Raw genomic sequence first — 19,424 nt, forward strand, 5'->3', positions numbered from 1 at the left:
TTTGGGTAAAAGAAGATCAAAGATCTTGATTGTAGGACAGCTGGAAGATCTGTCGCATCAGGCTGGTGCAGAGCAAAGGGGAATAGCTTATAGCTCATCGTCTTTGAGATTTCATCCCTAGAACATTAGTATATCAACTTAACTTCTGCTGAGAAATTCCAGAAGCCACATCTGATCAGTTTAACAGTAGAAATGAGCAATTTCTTGTTTTTTGCTATCCTGTCCTTTAAATACTAAAGAAGTGGTTCCTTAGGTTAATTTTGTAGTTCTGTTTGAATAATAGTTTGTCCAGAGAGAAGAAGTGCAGCTTGCTTGATCATGACCTGTAACCTGGTTCTTCGCTTGGCCTTGGAAGCTGCTTCATTGGTGTAGAGTCCCACCAAGTCATCCTACGTTTCTTCCCTCTTGTGACCTTGTGGCTCATCATTTATGGGCTTTAGTGTGTTGTTGGGTATCCCTTTTAGTTTTATTGTCATCCACCTGATAGTCATGTTTCTGACCATGCTGTTTGAATCTGGCCAGACTAGCGTTCCTCTGACAGTGTGAGGTTTCTTGCTCTGCAATTTCAGTACCCCCCTTAAACAGTATCTGCTCAGAGAGGGCTTAATGATCATGACTTTTTTCTTCCCTTTTGCATTAATGGCCTTTACATCACGTACATTTCCTGTTGTAAACTCTAGTTATTTGGTTTATGCTCTGTGCCAAAGGTGCAGGCACTTCCCCATTCAGTCCATTACTGGTTAATCCAGAATTGCTGAAATTATTAAGCAAATTTTAGCTCTTCTATCTTTCACTAATTTTCTTATCTGTGCCTTTTGTTGCACAAAATTGTAGTGGGGACTTTTTTTTTCTGGAAGGAGCCCATGATTTTCTCTTGCTCAGGATACATTGCAGTGGCACCATGTCTCACACGCTAATTGAACTTTTCCTTCCTGCACTAAAAGTGCAATGTATGTAGGAGGTACAGCCTATATCATCTGTTCATTGGATGTATGAGTAGGCGGAGTATCTAAAATGTTTGATTGTACATTTTACATTTTAACCTTAATAAAACATTATTGAACAATTTAAAAGGATGGTTACTTAGGGTATTTCCTGCAGGCTTTGTCTTTATGTATGGATATGTGTCTGGTGAGTGTCAGAATACATGTTCATTGTGCCATATGTTATGATTCCACTAATTGCATTACCTCATAGCTCTGTGTCACGCTGAATAGTTAAATATGGTTTAGTCACTGAGATTTACATGTTTCAGTGTTGGGAATTGGCAAGAGACAGTTGTAATTTTGAGTTATGAATTATGAGTTCTGTTAATTTAAGGGTGTTAGTGTTTTAGAAGAGCAAGTACAATATAAATGGTAGACTTGAAAATTTGGTAAGTGATAAGTGATACCTCGCTAATTCACTGTTGAGAGCCTTCATTTATTCACACATTAGGGCAACAGTTCAACAGGCACTAGGGGGCAAGCAATGCAGCTGTCATTACTTTCGACTGCCCAGGTGCAGATTTTCAGATTTGAACTATTAGGTTTACTTAATCACCAAAATTGTCTTGTCTTCCTCCTGTATCAGTGTTATGTACCCAGATGAAATTGGGTTTGTTCCAGACATTCTAGGAACCTCACAATATTTGTTTTAATTATAACCATGTATGGCATCGTTTCCCACGTCTGGCAGCCAACTACCTTTATGTATATGAAACACCTTTTCAAAATAAAGCTCTTCTTACTGTTTAATTCGTTTTGATTCTGCTGGAAAAGACTCCAAAGGAGAGCCAACATTTTGATTTTTAATGCTGCATGCAGTGATGTAAATGTATTCAGACTCTTGCAGCTTTCACATTTTGTTGCTTTAAAGCTTGCAGTCATGACACTTTGAAGTACCAATTAATATTTGTTATAATCACGAACTCAAAGCAAAATTAAAACAAAGAAGTGAATAGATAATAAACAAAATTGAAATCGTGATTGCGTAGTTATTTAAACCCCGTGGCAAACCTAAGTTTATTTAGGTGCCAAAAATTACTTCAGTGAGTCACACAAATAATTGAGTGGCCTTTGTGTGAAATAAAAGTTTTCCACATGATTTTAGAACAATTTGCTTTTGTTGTCAGACTGACAAAACTGGAGCATTTTGGTTTAAATGCAGACTGTTATGTCTTGGTACGGGCAACATAGCACATCTCCCAGTGTACACAATTTCTACTGTCAAGCGTGGTGGAGGCAGCATCATGTTATACGGCTACTTCTCATCACCAGGGACAGAGACGCTTAAGAAAGTGATTGTCTTGAGTGGCTTCGTCACGGTCTTGACATGAATCCTATTATGATTCCTTGAACCTGCTGGTCGGCAGTGATTCCTGAGCAACTTCCCAAGCAAATCTGCTGAAATGAATGGGTAAAAATTGTACCAAGCCATTGCTCAAAAAGACTTGCTATGATTGCTGCTAGAAGTGATTCGGCCAAGTAATCAGTTCATGGGTCTGATAATATATGCAGTAAATATGTATTTTTTTTGTTTAGGTTTTGCTGACATATCCTGTAACTTATCTTACACTTAACATTTTTCAACCCAATTTGCATTCACATTTTGAATAAGATAGTAAGGTGTAAAAATGTGTAGGCATCATTTTGTAATTTAATAAAACGGAACATCATAGGAAGGTCGGAATGCTTTTACAAGGCACTGTATAGCCTAATAAAGCCAGAGTACGTGCAGGCGGCAATGTGACAAATCTTGGAATGGTGACTTTGATGAGTCTGGCTGAGGGAGAACAGGACATTTACATACAGTTATTACACATGCATATTTAAGAGATATTTGTGGAAGCCAGTCACGTTCTTTAAAACTACCCTTTTACAAATATGATAATTAAGAACAGTGCTACCTTTAAATAATGACATCTGTTTCAAATGAAGCTTAGTAGTGTAGTGATTCAAGGATTTATTATAGTTCTGAGTTTCAAGTGTCAGCATTGCTCGTTGGTCCGAGGTCATTACAGATGCTTAAATATTTCTGTATTTAATGAAGAGACTATATCACTAGTATGAAATACTTGGTTTGCTGAGGAATTGGCGATATCCTGAGTGGAATGGCATCTTTCCATGGCGTTTTTTGCCATATCATACGCAATCGACAGGCAGCGAAGTGAAGGCTGAGGGACCGCGTGCTGCAATTCTTGTATGCTACTTAAAAATTATAAGGATTCCAGCAGGAAATCTGGACTCTGAAAAAAGTGATTCACCTCCTACACATGGCACATACATTAAGGAAAGTGCAGAGTTATAAAATGTTAGTTATTTTTGCTTAATACACATGGGTAAAAGTTTTCACACTAATAATTGTTTTCTTCTCTGGATTCTGAATTAGCATTTAATTTTGTGCTTTTAGGTGATGCGTCTGCATCTGGCCAGAGAAACTTTACCCATGCTGTCAGGAGTTAGGGCTAAACTGAGTGCATTCAGTTTTGTGCATTTTGTGGATGATAAGACTTTCCTTGAGATTCAGTGCTTTAGAAAGATGCAGGACATGTGGTTGCATAGGCCAGTAAAGCTGTTTCTTTTCCTTGTACAGCATTGTTTGGCTTGCTGGGCTGTTCATTATATGGCTATATTTAAATGTGAAGCTTTTAGTGCACAATGGAATCGGATAGGTGCTTGATAGAAGACATGTTGGGCAACCCGGTCTCTATTTTCATATAATTTGTGTTTTTAGGACATTACAATGCATTCTTTAATTTACTTAACAGCAAAATAAGTTTCTTTCCAAACTAAAAAGGTCAGCCTGAAACCGATTTTTAAAAAATGTATTCCTGTTCTTGTCCACACAGACCCAAAATTTGCTGATGTTCATTCTCTCTGCACTATCCATGGCTCAAATGAAGTCATAATGAGATTAAACCCTTTTGATCGTTTTTCATTCCTCAAAACATTCAAATTACTTGAGAGTGTAGGTAAAGTATAAGTCTCTTGTAGATGAGACAATTATTAAACAATTAAAAAAGATCTGATTTAAACAGGTAAATATGGGGTTCTCTCATTTGGGTAAGTCAATTGGAGCAGCAACTAGCAGAGTTTGAAATCGTGAGGACCTAGTATTGGTGCCCTGCCTTAGAAATGTAGCATCCTATGTCATTCCATTTTCCTGTAGTATTTGCCTAAGATTTTACCCTAAGGTTATACGTGCACTATGTGCAACTACTTCAGTATTTGTTTACATCTGCTCTACTTAATTGTGTAAATTTATAATTTATCTATGAATGAACAAGTAATAGGTTTATTCCATGCTGAAAAAGGGAGAAAGAAAACACAACGGTTCGGCCGTGGAGCCTTCTTTGATCCTGTAACTTGTAACTGGAAGGTTGTGGGTTCATATCTCTGGTGAGACATTGCTATAGTACCCTTAAAGCCTTAACTTGTTCCAGTAGCATATCCAGCTGATATAGATGGGTGTAATATTTGATAATAATATCTAAAATAAAATATCACTCAAAAAAATGAGCTAATTAGCTGACATTTCTTGCACTGCAGAAGAAAGCTAGGTAAATTAATAAGAAGGCTCCACGGCCGAAACATTATGTTTTCTTTTTTTCAGCATGGAATAAACCTATTACTTGTTCCTTTGGAGCCTACGCATGCTGACGCAGCTACCCACCTGAACTATTTTATCTATGAATACCTTCCATAGTGTTTTCAAAGCAAAGAACATTCCAAAGTAGCAACATGAAAGGAGTCCGTGTGAAGCATAGTGTGTCTTTCTTTTCGCTTATTTCTTGAGCAATTCCTGGCGTTTGTGCTTTCCTGGGAGAGATATACAATATGATAAAAAAGGTTTCTTTTTTTAAATGAGTATTGACAAAGTAAAGATGTTCACAAAGCTCCTACCTCAGTCTGTTCCGATCAATACACTAGGACCACACTCATAAGTGAAAACCATGAGTCTGTCAATATTTGTTTATAGGTGACCCAATGAATTTGTGAACATCACAAAGGCTGCTCATTATGTTGACAGAATAAACCACTTTACCTGACACTTTTCCCTTTGAAGCCCTTTCTTAATATCATTTCAGAATTGTTCATCTTAAATGTTTGACAGCAGGTATAGCTTAAAGTGAAAATGGTCACAAACTGCTTAAACACATGTAAATAGTCAGATATTGAATGCTTTTTAAAGATTTTAGTTCAAGTTTGAGTGAGGTTTAGTACTGACCCCTTAAACTGTTACAAGTATTCACTAAATCACTATATACTTTGTGTCTGTAATTGCCTATTTTGCACATTTTTGTGTACGCCACAACATATGACAAGGCAGAGTGTTTTATTACTACAGGTGCATTTTATGCACTATTATGTGAATTACATGAAAGGTTTACCTTCTAAACTTAAATGGTGTTAAAAGGATGTTTTTAGTTTTTAAAATAATGCAGTTAATGTGAATTTTAATGTGTGATCTAATAGTTTGAAAGTAAGCAATGTATCCCAGTTGTTTTTAATGGATTAGCTCTTATGAGGTGCTTTTCATTTCTGTGCTTCTTGCTCATTGAGAGATAAGATATGAAACTTCTTCTGTGCTAAACATAGTTCTGAATTTTGTTGTGTGGGCTTGCTTGATATGTTGTGAACTCAAATCCAGACCTTCCTTGATTGTACTAGCATTTTCAATCAGATTAGTGTTGATATTAATATGTACTAAGAAACAATGCCAATCTGCTTTACTTATTCCATCATTCTTTTCAGTTCCTTGGTGCCTGAGAAAATGCTGTTTATATGTAGGCCAACGTGAAACACAAGCTTCAGCTCTTTGCATCTTTATAAACTTTATTTCCATGTTTGGTGACCGCAGCTTGTAACTGATTGCTTGTTAGTGTTATAAATCAACCAGGCTATTAGGTTGCTGACTTCCTTGCTACTTTGTCTTCTATGTTCAGTTATTCTTTTTATCATTCCTGTTGGAGTCTTACACATTTTCTTTACTTCTGGCACTTTTTAAATTTTTTTCTTAACAGTCAGACCAAACCAATTGAATAAGCAGCACTTGGTACCCATTTGTCTATGTGGCCTCTGGGGAATGAGGTCTGTAAATTGGCTTTGTGGGTCAAGTTTTCTATCCGTGCGTGGTGTGAAAGCTGGCAGTCATTTTAACAAAAAAAGGCTGTATAATAACGCTCTTCTCATGAGCTGAATTTTCTGTCCATGGTTCAAATGGCTCTTCAGGAAGGCAGCTAACCTCCTGCCAATATTTCACCTGCTTTCAGAGAGCAGCGCCAAGAAAGAGAAGCCTGGTGAGCCCTTGCTGCTTGCATCACAGCAGGCCATAATTTAAAAAACAATTTTCTTTTTCCAGTTTGCACAAACATCTTACCATTCATTGAAGCGGACAGCTCGGGCACTTTAATCGGTACATTTTTTATTTTATACTCCAGCTGTGATGTAAAATATTTGGCAAGCTTTAGTTTTTTCCAGGGGGTACAACCTTTAAAAATACGGGTGTTAGCTCGAATGCTTAATAGCCACCAAAAGACTCTTCAGGCTTGAGGAGAAGGCTAAGATTGGAAACAAGTAGTTGTGTGTGCCATCTTCTATTTTCACTTATACAAGTCCTGGTATTTCATATCTACAGGGCTGTTTAAAACAAGTGTTTTCTTGAGGCATTTATTATGGTTAAAATAATTTTAAAGCAAATAGTTTTGAAAGCTATTTGGTATTTAAAAAATGTTAAGGACCATAGCTAATTACACTTATTATAACGCTTCTCTGAAGACAAAAAAATACTGTATTTTTAGAGATGTTATTTTTTTATATTCTAGATCCTGTGCATCTCCTTCTTAGAAACTCAAAATTCCTTTTAAGTTAGTCCTTTGAGTACCATCAAGGTGTCTTTGGAAATAGTTATTTGAAATAAAAACAATCCCTCCTCACTTCCTGCTTTAAAACTACTTTGTAAACAAGTGATGCACAATTCCTCTGATAGCCATGCTGCCTAAAAGGTAAGATTTGTCACCAGCTGATCACCATTTTGATTTGAAATAGGCAAATAATTGGCAAATGTAATCTTCACATTGCAGCTGCATTGGCTTTGATTACATCTAAAATACCATTTCTTTCCTGATCAAAGTTATGATGAATTCCAAAAAAGTAACACACAGTCCCCCTAATTAAGTGGGAAAAAAAAAACTTAGTCTTCCCTTTCCCTGTTGAAGTACCCTTTGAGTGTACTTTCAGCCTCTCTCCCCTCTAAGATTGCTTTTTCAAATGGCAGGTTCTAGGCAAAGGTTTTTTGAGTGTACACGTCTAAAGGCTGTAGGATCCTGCAGACATACATGCCCTTTTGCGCTTTCTTGTCATTAATGCATGCAAACTCAGTTGGTACTTGGAGGCTAAAGTGCCGGTAGTCAAGCCTCTTGTATTCTCCCGATAGCCTTCCAACAGAGTTATAATAAGCGTCAAGTCAGTGTCATGAACTGAGGACATGGATTTTGTAGGCATATAATTAGGGTAAGCATCCTTGCACTTAAGCTTCTGAACGAACGGGCTTTGCCCACTGTTCTCCTGTACCATCTGCAGAACTAGTCACAGCTGTGAAGCTGAGCAGCCATAGCATACCTCTAAGATATAAAGTCAGATCTTATTGATGTCCTGACAATCAGGATCAAAAAGTGAATCCGCCTTTCCCAGAGATCATAAATCTGAATTAAATATTTCATTGAACTATATCGGAGGCAGAGAATGTCACCTCGTACCCTGTTTATTAAAAAAAAATCAGTCGACAACGGTGCTCCTGGAAAAACCTACAACATGTATTAAAGCATTCAGTAGATAACCAAGCATCATGACCTGATATGTTTCTTATTAAAGTGTTATAGTTCTGAACACAGGCATCAGTGTGCAGCTGTGTGAAATGAGCATGTAAGAGGTGTTTTTGGAAAGGCACAAGCTTCTTTTCCTTATTTTACTGTGCTATTTTGGAACAAAGAAGTGTAGCATTTCTGCATCTTTTTTTAGTTTTAAAAGTTGAAGCTTTTGTGAATTAAAAAAAAATCAGAAAAAACTCTCAACAGTCCTGGTTTAGCTTAAATATAGAATCATCTGTGTACATAGTGATATAACAGTGTAACATCAGTCTGAATGGAAGAAGCCAGGAAGACTGTCATGTACACATGTATGAAGAAAATGCTTCAAAACCATTAAATGAAATATATCAGGGGAGTCTAGAAGTTGTGTATATGCTGATAGATGATGAAAGACCCTAAATTCCTGAGCCTTCTTGAAGGCTCTCTCAGGCCAAGATTGGCACAGAGCTGTGGAGGGAACAGCAGTGTCTCTGCAGTGTGTGCTCTGCAAAGAAGAAGTCTCCAGTTGCTTTGAGAGTTTTTCACCATTGTTTATGAAATAATAATTATTATTAATTAATACCTACAGCATATGGTAAGATATTAGACTGTGGATAAGCTGAGACCATTGACTTTGGCTTTGTTACTCTGTCCATCCAAGAGATGGCCATTTCACACTTATTACAATGGTTTCAATGTGGAGCCGCATCAGCAAGCACTGGCTACAAAGGAGCAAGTAAAGGCAAATTCTACAAATAAAAGTAAAAAAAAAAAAGAAATACAAGCATTCTTCAGGTGCATATCCCTTCCTTGGGCACAAACCCCATACCTAAAAAAGTCTCTGCAGCTGAAATGTTTCTTCTTTCTACTTTTTAGTGTGGAATTAACCTTTACTTGTTTCTTACAGTATGTTCTATTACTTCTAACACTGTTTCCGTTTCCTCTTGTGGTTCCCTGTGATTTATCTGTGCTTTCACTATGGGTTACTATGCCAGACTATGATCATACCATGTTTTACTGTGTGATAATTTCTCACAGTAATTCTTAACATTAATTATGTGTAATGTAATTTTAACAGTGAAATTATTGAGGAAGTAGAAGAAAGTGTATAGAAACTAGATTAAAACCACATTAAAGTGAAACATTACCATGATATATTCTTCTAAGGTTCTTAGTGGAATGTGTTGTGCCTCAAAGAGATTTAGAGTAGGCACAGCTTTAAAAACAGTGATCTTAGTGCACGATGAAAATTACGTGCTGAATCATGACTGGTCACCATCCATCACTTGTTGTGTGTGCTCTGCCTCTAACAAAGCACATCGTGGAGGAGCTGTTCTACTTAAACTTGGAGAATCCATGGACAGTGTCTTATTTGTTTGTCCCCAATGGATACCTCACTTTTATATCACATAATCTGTCTGCTGGGGTTTCTGTTTTGGCAGACTTAGGAACTTATAGTATTCTTTGTGGAAAGTGTTGTGCCTGGAAGAGTTTAGAGTATGCAGTGTGTTGGAAAACTATTCAAGTAGGTGGCTGTGTCATCAGGTACCACACCTGAAGAAGGCTCCACAGCTGAAACCCTACGTCTCTCTTCTTTTCAGCATGGAAATAACCTTTACTTATCATTCAGAAAACTAGCCTTTTTTCACATGAATCCCCCTTTTGCGAGTATACATTAAGGCTGAAGTCAGTGTTGAGTTTCACTGAGCTAGTCTTGAGCCTGCACTGCCTCGCTGGTAAACTTACAGTATTTTTAATTTTCATGTAAACCTGGGTGCTACTGAAAAGCTTAATTTTTTCAAAACAACAGGCCGCCATCTTAACTACTGTTTTGCACCAACAGCCCAGTGCCTATACTTATATTTGAACCTCCTGCTTTTCAAATACCTTCATCCATTTTAAAAGTTAATTTCATTTAGTCATTTTCAGAGTTTCTGAATTTTCTTTAGGAAAGCCAATTTCCCTATAAAGAAGAAGAGGCTGATGATTTTTAAGTTTGTTTGGAATAATATTCCCAGTGTACTATAATGTAAGTAGCCAGTTGTAGGTGTAATGTGCTTTAATACGTGTCTCACTGCATTTAAGATACAGAATTTGTTGCTTAATGAAAAATGCCAACCATTGTGTAGCGTGTGTTCTGCCTTTATCCTGTATCTGAGCTGCCAGGATAGAGGGGCATGTGGCTTAGGTCTGAGCCGGTTGCCTTTAAGTCTCCCCTGCCCTGTCTGTCATTTTACTGGACGGCTCACAAAATCTCAGATGTCAAGTCGATCATAATAGGAAACTTGCATTTGACAAGGGCATTCTATCATCTGTAAAGATATTATGTACTCACCCTTCAAATTTTTTAAAAGTCGCAAGAAAAAAATGGTTTCTGGTACTGGACATGGCGCCAGAAAGAAAATACTTGTTTAAAGTAAATCTATACTAAAAGAGGCAATGAGACTTTGAGACGTAAGTCTGTACCACTGAATCGAAGAGCTAAAATGTGGTCTTCTGGTATTATTTTAAATATTTGCAAGCTAGCTTTCAATCAAATCCTGCTGTGTAGATAATTATATTACAACACCTACATCTAAATAATGTTAACTAATCTTTGGTGCCTGTATTGGACTTTCAGCAACATAGATTAAGCCTTTATTTTCAGTTTAAATACCAAGGTCATCCTTTTACTACATAGTATTCTTACTGAAAACTAGTGCAGGTCTGCATTAACATTCCCATATTATAGTGATGGCAGTATTTAGGCTGTGTTGTAATCTAAAATGGAGATCAGTCAGGATTTTACTTTTTTGCTCACGTCTGTATCTCCACTTTGGTTATTTGAGTGAAAAGGAAGAACAAATATTTTTTCTGTACCTCGCATCCAAATGGATGCAGTGGTGGGACCTTGCTTCTTTGCAGCTTTATTTGATTAACACAACATTATACTCTAAGGGGAACTGTGTTCCGCTAGACAGTGGTGTGACATTTACTAGCAAGCGACAAGATTGAGAAAAATTTCAGTTAATAGGAAAGAACAATTACATTTGTGTACCTTCCCAAAGCAGTCAGTCTAAAAGGACTGCTCAGTCTATAACCATGTTAAACAAACGAATTGCACAGCTTTGTTGTATTAAGATCTGCTCCCTCCAGGATAGAAGAACTCACAAGAATCCCAGTGCTGGAGTAATGGTCAGCCTTCTGCAAGGACATCTGCAGCAGACTGCTTGCTCGTGAAGCTGAGTTTAAAATCTGTAAATCTGTGTTCCCCATTGTAATCTGTTGGACATTGTAGTTGAGATTCACTTTACATGAAGTTCAAAGAATGTTGAACAGTTGAAGTTAAGTTTTGTTAAATCGATTAGAAATTGAGAATGAATGTGAAAAATGTACATACTCTTAGGGCTTTTATGGCTCAGTTGTAACACCCATGTATGTTAAGAATGAAGGGAGATAAGGTGGTCGGTCTAGTTAGGGATTCATATGATAGGTAGAGGTACCACACGCTACCAGTTTTCTAATTTGACCTGGAACTATGAATTAATTCACATGTCACGAAAACTACCCGTGACACTTCTGTAACAACTCTGTTGTAATATATTTTATAATGAATGGTGTTTAGAATAAGAAAACAACACCTGACAGTCATCAGTGAAAAAACGACATCCATCAGCAGTCAGCCACTGCCCCTTAGGAAGGTGAATAGATAAGGATCAGCATATGCCGTCATTTTATACTTGAGTAGAGTAATTTGCATTAGCTTAACTTGAACTTGAACTTTATTGTCATTTGTAACCGGTACATGTACTGGTACAATGGAATTCTAACTTGCAGAAAGTCTCTCAATTGTTAAAACAAGTGTTAAAACACAAAGTGCAGACAGTGCATCAAGACAATATACAAACAAACAGTAGACAATGTACAAGTAAACAAGTAAACAGTTTGAATGTAAACAATGCAGACGTGTAAACAATGACTGGAGATGTACAATAAATAAGAAATCATAATGAGGTAGATGGTATAGGTGTGGTCCAAGGGGCATGGCAATATAGTATGTGTTCGCCAATCGCAATGCTTGTGGATAGAATCTATTGAGGAATCTAGTGGTAAGTGTCCGTATGCTTTTGTATCTCTTGCCTGAGGGCAGTGGGGTGACGAGCTCATGCCCGGGGTGGTGACTCTCCTCTGTGATGGCCAGAATTCTACCATGGCAGCGGTCCGCATAGAGATGTTTAATCTGTTTAATAAGACCACAGCCGATGATCTTCTGGGCCATATTGACCATTCTCTGCAGTGCCTTCCTCTCTCGAGAAGAGAGGTTGCTGTACCACACGGTGATCCCGTTGGTGAGGACCTTCTCGATGTTGCAGCGGTAGAAGTTCACCAACACAGGTACTGGCATCCCTCATCGCTTGAGGCACCTCAAGAAATGAAGGCGCTGCTGACCCTTCTTCAAGATAATGTCCATGTCCACAGTCCAGGTTAGATATTTAGAAATGTGAATTCCCAAAAACCTAAAACTGGTGACTCTTTCCACTTCCGTTCCATCAATACTGAGTGGGCTGTGGGTGTGCGGCCTGTGTCTCCGAAAGTCCAATATAAGCTCTTTCATTTTATTTACGTTCAAGTTGAGGTTATTAGGTTATAGCCACCTAAGCAGCTGTACGACTTCATCCCTGTAAGTGGACTCGTCATCATCGCTGATCAGGCCTATTATAGTGGTGTCATCTGCAAACTTAATGATGCGGTTGTTGCTGTCTTGCTGTGCAGTCGTGAACAGGGAGTGCAACCTTGGAGTCAGACAGCAGCCTTGTGGGGTTAATTGGTATTTGTAGCTGAAGAAATTATGCACAACTTATAAGAAGTGCACTGGATATAAGATGCTGACCATTTTAATGCTTGGTAACCACTGTGTAACGAGTAACCTCATTTGCCTTTAATCTGAGAGGTAGAGGTTCCTTCTCTGAGTGCTGACTGAGCCCTTCAGGCAAGAGATAGCTGATCTGAATCCAGGTGGAGAGTCCTACTGTAGCCAGAATACCCTTACTCTCATTTTTTACTTTTAGAAGAGTTAATTTAACCCTTACAAATTCAACTGTAAAATTATACAATTAAAAGATTAAAGGTAATGTAGTGCTTGTGTTCAATACTAGAGGTTTTTGCCCCAGAGGTTTGGGGGTCTTTGGAAAGAAATGTAATGTTTGTCACGTTATATGTAGTGTGTAAAATGAGCATGTTAACTTGGCTCTGACAGCCCTTAGTGTTTGCTGATCTGGCTTTGTTTTTAATATCTTGTTCATTTGATTGATTATTAATATCAGTTGTGGAATTCATTTTGACAGTTTAAAATTGGGATAGGATTTCTTGGAAACGGTTCCTCCAGCCAAAAATGGGTGAAAAGTTTTCTGTAACCAGCGTTCTCCTTTTAATCCGTCCATCCGCACAGGTTTCCACACAGGAGCAGCAAGGAACCCAATATTTCCATTGCTGGAATTAGTCATGCAGCTCAAATCGCTTTGTTTTATATTGCAATTTAAATGTTTGACCACTTGGGATTTGTATTTCAATTTTTGATGTTGGAGAAATGAACTTCATATCAGTAAATTCGTTTATTAAATGATGTTTGAAGACAAGTACAATTGTTAATCATGCTAGATAAGGTATGTGGAAAGTGAGCAAGCAGATCTTTCCTCTGGGGTCTGCACGGTCACCGATGCCTTAACACATCAATACTCTGTGCTGAAAATAAACTCTCCAGCAGAGAGGCTGTGCAAAACAGATGAGGCAGTGTGAGTTTGAGTTAAATCCAAGATGCGTCACCGTGTTTTCTTTCCTTCTTGGTCCATTATGGAATTGACAGATACTTACTTTAATTGCATATTACTTTTTTATAAGTAAACCAGAAGGACAGGGCTCTCTTATTAAAATCAGCTTTGACACAGTGATGTTTATTAACATAAAGCACAAAATGGAGCAGTTGCTAACACAGCAGCATCATACTGCCGATGCTGCAGACAAGATTGGTCTTGTGCATTGTGGGTGGCCTGAAACAGGTGTTTATTCCAAAATACTGATTATTGGTCAGTGCAAAAGCGAAGGGTCACTACGTACAATTTGTGTACAGACTGTTCAGTGAATAGGCTAGCCAGTACAAGCTGGTGTCTTATATGTCAGAGGTGCAAATAGTGGGAACAGGAGGAAGGGAACTGTTTGTGGCTGCTCCAATATGTATGTCTGTAACTATAAATGTATGTACATGATGTCTGTGTGCACATTTATATATATAAACGTACATGTATGTGTGTAATTAATGGTGTAGATACAGTATTTTGTAAACGCATCAGTATGGATATTTTTTCTTTAGATATATATGCATTTGCAGGTCAGAAAATATTAGGAAGCCCCAGTCAAGTGACCATACATGCTTGACTTGTGGGGCATGAGACAGACTTCCATCATCCTCCTTGGCCAGGTCATTGCATGGAGCTTGCAGTTCAGTCCAGCATAACATTGCTGTCATTTTAACCTTATCCAAAGACAGTCCTGTGCGGAGAATGGGGGGGGATTGAGGAGCGAATATTTCTAAACCTTGTGGTATTCTTTGTCATGTCCCAGTAGGATTTGCAGAGTTCCAACACATTGTTCATTCAGATACATACATATATGTATGCAGGTCCTCACAAGTTCCCTCATGAGTGTAGAACAACAACGTTTTTTTGTACATGAATGAATGTTTAGTGTTCAAGATAGAACTAGTAAACAGTCACTTTTTTTGTTCTTTGTGCGATTGTAATTGGCTTGAAACACTTTGAAAATATTTATTGGAAGTTCTTGTTGCCATTTAAAATGTGGGTTTTTTTTAACAAAACAAGCTGTCATGACAGCTCCCTGGCCTTTGTGGCTGTTGGAGCTACCTTACAGTTCACGGTGGAATGTTTGAGTCAGTCTTTTGTTGCACAAACTATTTTCATTTCCATTTAGAATGTGCTGGTGATTTACTGGCACACTTTTGTTCTTGTAAAGAATTACGTTTCACAATAGGGAGAGCACAGAAATGAATTCCTGGTTGCCAGCATGCCTTGGTTGGCTATTTTTTCAAGTTTCTCATTACAATATAAAAACTGTCATGTCGACAGGACTGCAGTATGTTGGTTGTGCTGGATGGAGCACAGCAGTAATTGCCAATAAGTGTAAAATGTTCAAGTCTTCACAGGCTTGCAGTATAAGTGACTTGCAGGGCTGGAATTAATCATTGTTTCCGTCCAGTTAAGCAAACTTAAGAAGACGGCTTCCCACTCTCTGAGTAGTGCTGGCGTCTGTTGATACAGGTGATTTGGCTGAAACAATCGATGGAGAGCTTGTTGCTTGGTGACAGAGCAGCAGTGCCTCCAGTGGGCAGCCCAGGACTCTTTGGTCTTGCAAACAAAGACCATGTAGATCAGCTGAATGGACTGATCAAATATGCACATGAACAGAGAATAATAAGCATTTGAATTCTGATTCCGATTTAAGTGCTTTTTGGTGTTTTTAATTAAATAGAAAATGACCACACCCCATGACCCCACGTTATTTGAGTGACTTTGACTTTTGCACCAACATGTGCCAGTGTTGCATTGAAACAGAGATTGATCCTCTTGAATCTTAGGAGATTAGGGTCATGTTGCGGGGTCTGTTTTTTATTTAAAAAGTCCATTTTTAGACTAGGTAACTTTTTCATTTGTTGCCTGAAATTGTGTTTCCCAGACGCTAGTGGCTTTGAATGCATATTGAAGTGGCCAGTAGCTGCCAGGAAATGCAGTAGTGAGGTGCATTTTAATTACGAAGGGCACATGCAAATTCAACTGCTTCTCTCCATGTACCTTACCGTGTAACAAAGTGCAGTCAAAAAGCGTGATCAGATTTTCATTAATGACCTGTATAAGGCTACATGAACATAGATTGAGACACTTGTGGCTGCCCCAGAGAAAAGGTGGTCTATTCACCGCAGATTTCCACTGGAAGGCAACTGAATGCATTGTACTACATAGATCAAGTCCTGGGACCTTGCCTGAAGCTCCTTCTCCGGTCTTGTTTGGATGTGCCAATGTTCTGGTTAGACAGCATGTCCTCGTGTAACAAAGGCTTTCTTGCAAGATGAGAATGTGAGTTACGTTGTTAATGCTGTCCTTGGGTTGACTTTGTCAATATCTTTCATACTTTTCTCTCACCCACTCCCCCCACTGTCAGCCTAGAATTAGCTGAATGGACATCAGTGAGAACATGCTGTGCTAACTGTCAGCCTTTCCCACTTTGAGGGAGATTTAAAGAACTTCAGGCACAGTGAACTGTGTAGCAGAGTTATTGTGCCAGTTACATACATTTCTGTTTCCATGAACTGGTAGTTTCTGCAGAAGGAATATCAGAAGGGGATTAAACATTGAATTTATGGAAACTAGTACTTAAACTGTATTTTTTAGCACTAAAATTGCAATGATGGAAACAAACTTGAGTTGTGATGAAATTCAAGCCACTGGAAATACAAATACAGTATCTTACATTGCTGGTGGAGTTACCATGAGTAGCCTTGGAGCATTTGGATTACAGAAGAAAACATTTTGCCCTGCGTGTCTACTTCTAGTCTAGTCATTTAATTTTCAGTTGCTGCAGTACATGCCAAATTTGTCATGTTGCTGCAGTTGTATGCTAATGAATTCTTTCCTTGCCACTTCTCTTCGCCACCTCGTATACGTGTTGTGATATGATTAATCTTTGTTATGACCGTTAAAAAGAGAGAGTGCAAAGTTTTAATTTGTATTTGACAGCTAGGAATAGGAGAAAAAATTTTCACTGGCATTTTATTAACAGTTTCCTCGTTTGGCAGCTGAGAGAATTCAGGGCAGTTTTAGTTGAAAATAAATAATTATGTGTTGTGACATTAAGCATTGGTAGAGGATGCATTAATCATATTATATTAATTATGCTGCAGTATTTAGAGACCTCCATGAAGTACAAATTGTCCAATGGATGTTGTGTGGCATTGATTATCATTCCCCAATGTGTTATTGTCCTAGAACGGTTAAAGATTTTTGTTTTTACAGAGATTAGAGGTTTAGTGCTAATTGAGTTTTGCTTTCTCTGCTTGTATGGAGTTATTTCTTATTTTTAAAGGAACTCGACATTAAAGGTTAAGTCTTGGATACTAAAATATACTAAACCATCAAAAGAAACGTAACTGTTGATTTCTGCCTTGTATGATTTCAGAAAATTAGAACACTTTGATTCTGAGAACCAGGAGTTGTGATTTTGTGCTATCAATATTTTGGAGTATGAGCACTGTCATCTCAGGTGGACTTTCCGGACTGTTTTGTGCAGAACTATGGTTTTGTCTAGACTACCTTGGAGGATGTCAGCAAATGTTCTACATCCATGAATGATGATACACTAATTGTTTTTAACAGACATGTCAATGTGGAACTCCAGGTGTGATGGTCTGCACAGGAGTGTCTAGTTGGTACAGAGCTCTTAAGAACTTCCCTCGTGCTGATTAGAAGACCGACCACAGAGTGGTCAGTGATCATATAGCATATTGGCTTGATCACTATAAGCAGGATAGTGATCAAGTCCTGGGGCCCCACTTGCTGCCCTTGTGCGGATTCATCATGATCTGAAAAAGTTCGAGAAGGATGCCTATCCTCCTGCTGCACATGTACCAAAAGCTTTCTTGTGAGATGACAATGGTAGTTGTATCATCTTACCTACCAGATGTCAGGCCCATTGAGCATTTGTAGGGTAACCTGAGTGATTAAGTGTGGAATCAAGGCCTGAGAGACAACTGATGAGACATACCTGACCAGGCTGTGCTAGAGGACTGGGACAGAATATCACAGCATCTTTTTGTCAGGTTGCAGCATATCTGCATACCTTGTGAATTTTTCAGTAAATCCACCTGTTGGTCAACCACATTGGTTACTAATATTAATTGGCATAAGTAATTTATCTATCATTTTCGTTTAATATGTATCAGGGTACCACTGGGACCTGTATTTAGACCAGTGCCTTTGCTAATATGTATTAGTCATGTAGACTCTGGTACAGTTGGTAAACTAGTGAAGTTCCCAAGTGATTCTAAAATAAGTTCGGGGTGTAGGAGAAGAATGTGTATAGATCGTCACTTTTCTGTGCAGTAAATGATTTGTGGTAAGCTGAGTAGATTAGTAAATGACTATTGCAAATTATGCGGGTTTGTGGGAAAACCACATTTCTATTTTGTGAAAAAAAAGGCATAGAAGTTCAGAAGAAAAGGTCATTCAGCTAATCTGTCTTGTTTCTTTGCTAATAACTAATTTGAGGGATCTCATACAGATGTTTCTTAAAAGAAGCCAGGGTATTGGCTTTAACAACATTGCTAGATTACACCTGCTTCAACATTTGCTCTCCAAACTGACATTTTTGTGGAATGAAAGGTACAAAGAGGCAAAATGTTTAAAATATATGCAATATTTTAGAGATAAAATTGTTTTGCCTGAAGATTTTAAATGAGCCTTTCCAGGTTTTCAGAGTTTCAGGGTTTTTTGGGGGCATTTTACTGACAACAGCAGTTTCTTATTCCAAAAGACTGGCTTCTGCAGATGGTAAAGATTTTTTTTCCTACTTAAGCTCTTTCCTTCAGTTGATGACTGATTCCTGCCAGGTACCAAGCTGTAGATGCTTTTGAGAAGATTTTTCCCCAGTTTACCCAAGTGGGTTGATAAAATGCAAATCTGTTGTTTATAACAGATTTGCTTGTCATGGCCTTCGGGGTCTTAATGTAGGCTGTTGGTGCAACTTTATGAGTACTTCAGACTCCTCTACTCCTGAATTTAGCTGTGTGTTTCAAGTATAGTTAATCTTACATTTTTGTGATTACGTATTTATAAATAATTTGCTTACACTTATATGGTGCTTTTCTGGACACTCCACTCAAAGCACTTTACAGGTAATGGGGACTCCCCTCCACCACCACCAATGTGCAGCACCCACCTGGATGATGCGACGGCAGCCATAGTGCGCCAGAACGCTCACCACACATCAGCTCTCAGTGGGAAGGAGAACAGAGTAATGAAACCAATTCATAGATGGAGATTATTAGGAGGCCATGACTGGTAAAAGGCCAATGGGAAATTTGGCCAGGACGCCGGGGTTACACCCCTACTCTTTTCGAGAAACGCCCTTGGATTTTTAATGACCACAGAGAGTCAGGACCTCAGTTTTACGTCTCATCCGAAGGACAGCGCCTTTTTACAGTATAGTGTCCCTGTCACTATACTGGGGCAATTAGGACCCACACAGACTGCAGGGTGAACGCTCCCTGCTGACCCCACTAACACCTCTTCCAGCAGCAGCCTTAGTTTTTCCCAAGAGGTCTCCCATCCTGGTACTGACCAGGCTCACACCTGCTGAGCTTCAGTGGGTTGCCAGTTGTGAGTTGCAGGGTGATATGTCTGCTGGCTAAATATTTATATTTGTTTAAATGTATATGCTTATATACATACAGCATGAAAACTGAATATTTATATGCTATATTTTTAGAAAAGGTTTGTGGATTTTGGGAACTGATCAAAATTGAACTCATCTGAACTTATCTTATGATTGATCA

At 38.4% G+C, this 19,424-nt stretch overlaps 1 protein-coding gene across 2 annotated transcripts in view; it reads left to right on the forward strand.

Annotated features, from left to right (window-relative positions):
- The window catches only part of tnksa (tankyrase, TRF1-interacting ankyrin-related ADP-ribose polymerase a), a 140,486-nt gene that overhangs the window by 35,321 nt on the left and 85,741 nt on the right, over nt 1-19,424 (forward strand). The window lies entirely within an intron of this gene.

Source organism: Atractosteus spatula, chromosome 3 (genome assembly GCF_055471065.1).
Source record: "Atractosteus spatula isolate fAtrSpa1 chromosome 3, fAtrSpa1.hap1, whole genome shotgun sequence".
Lineage (NCBI taxonomy): Eukaryota > Metazoa > Chordata > Actinopteri > Semionotiformes > Lepisosteidae > Atractosteus > Atractosteus spatula.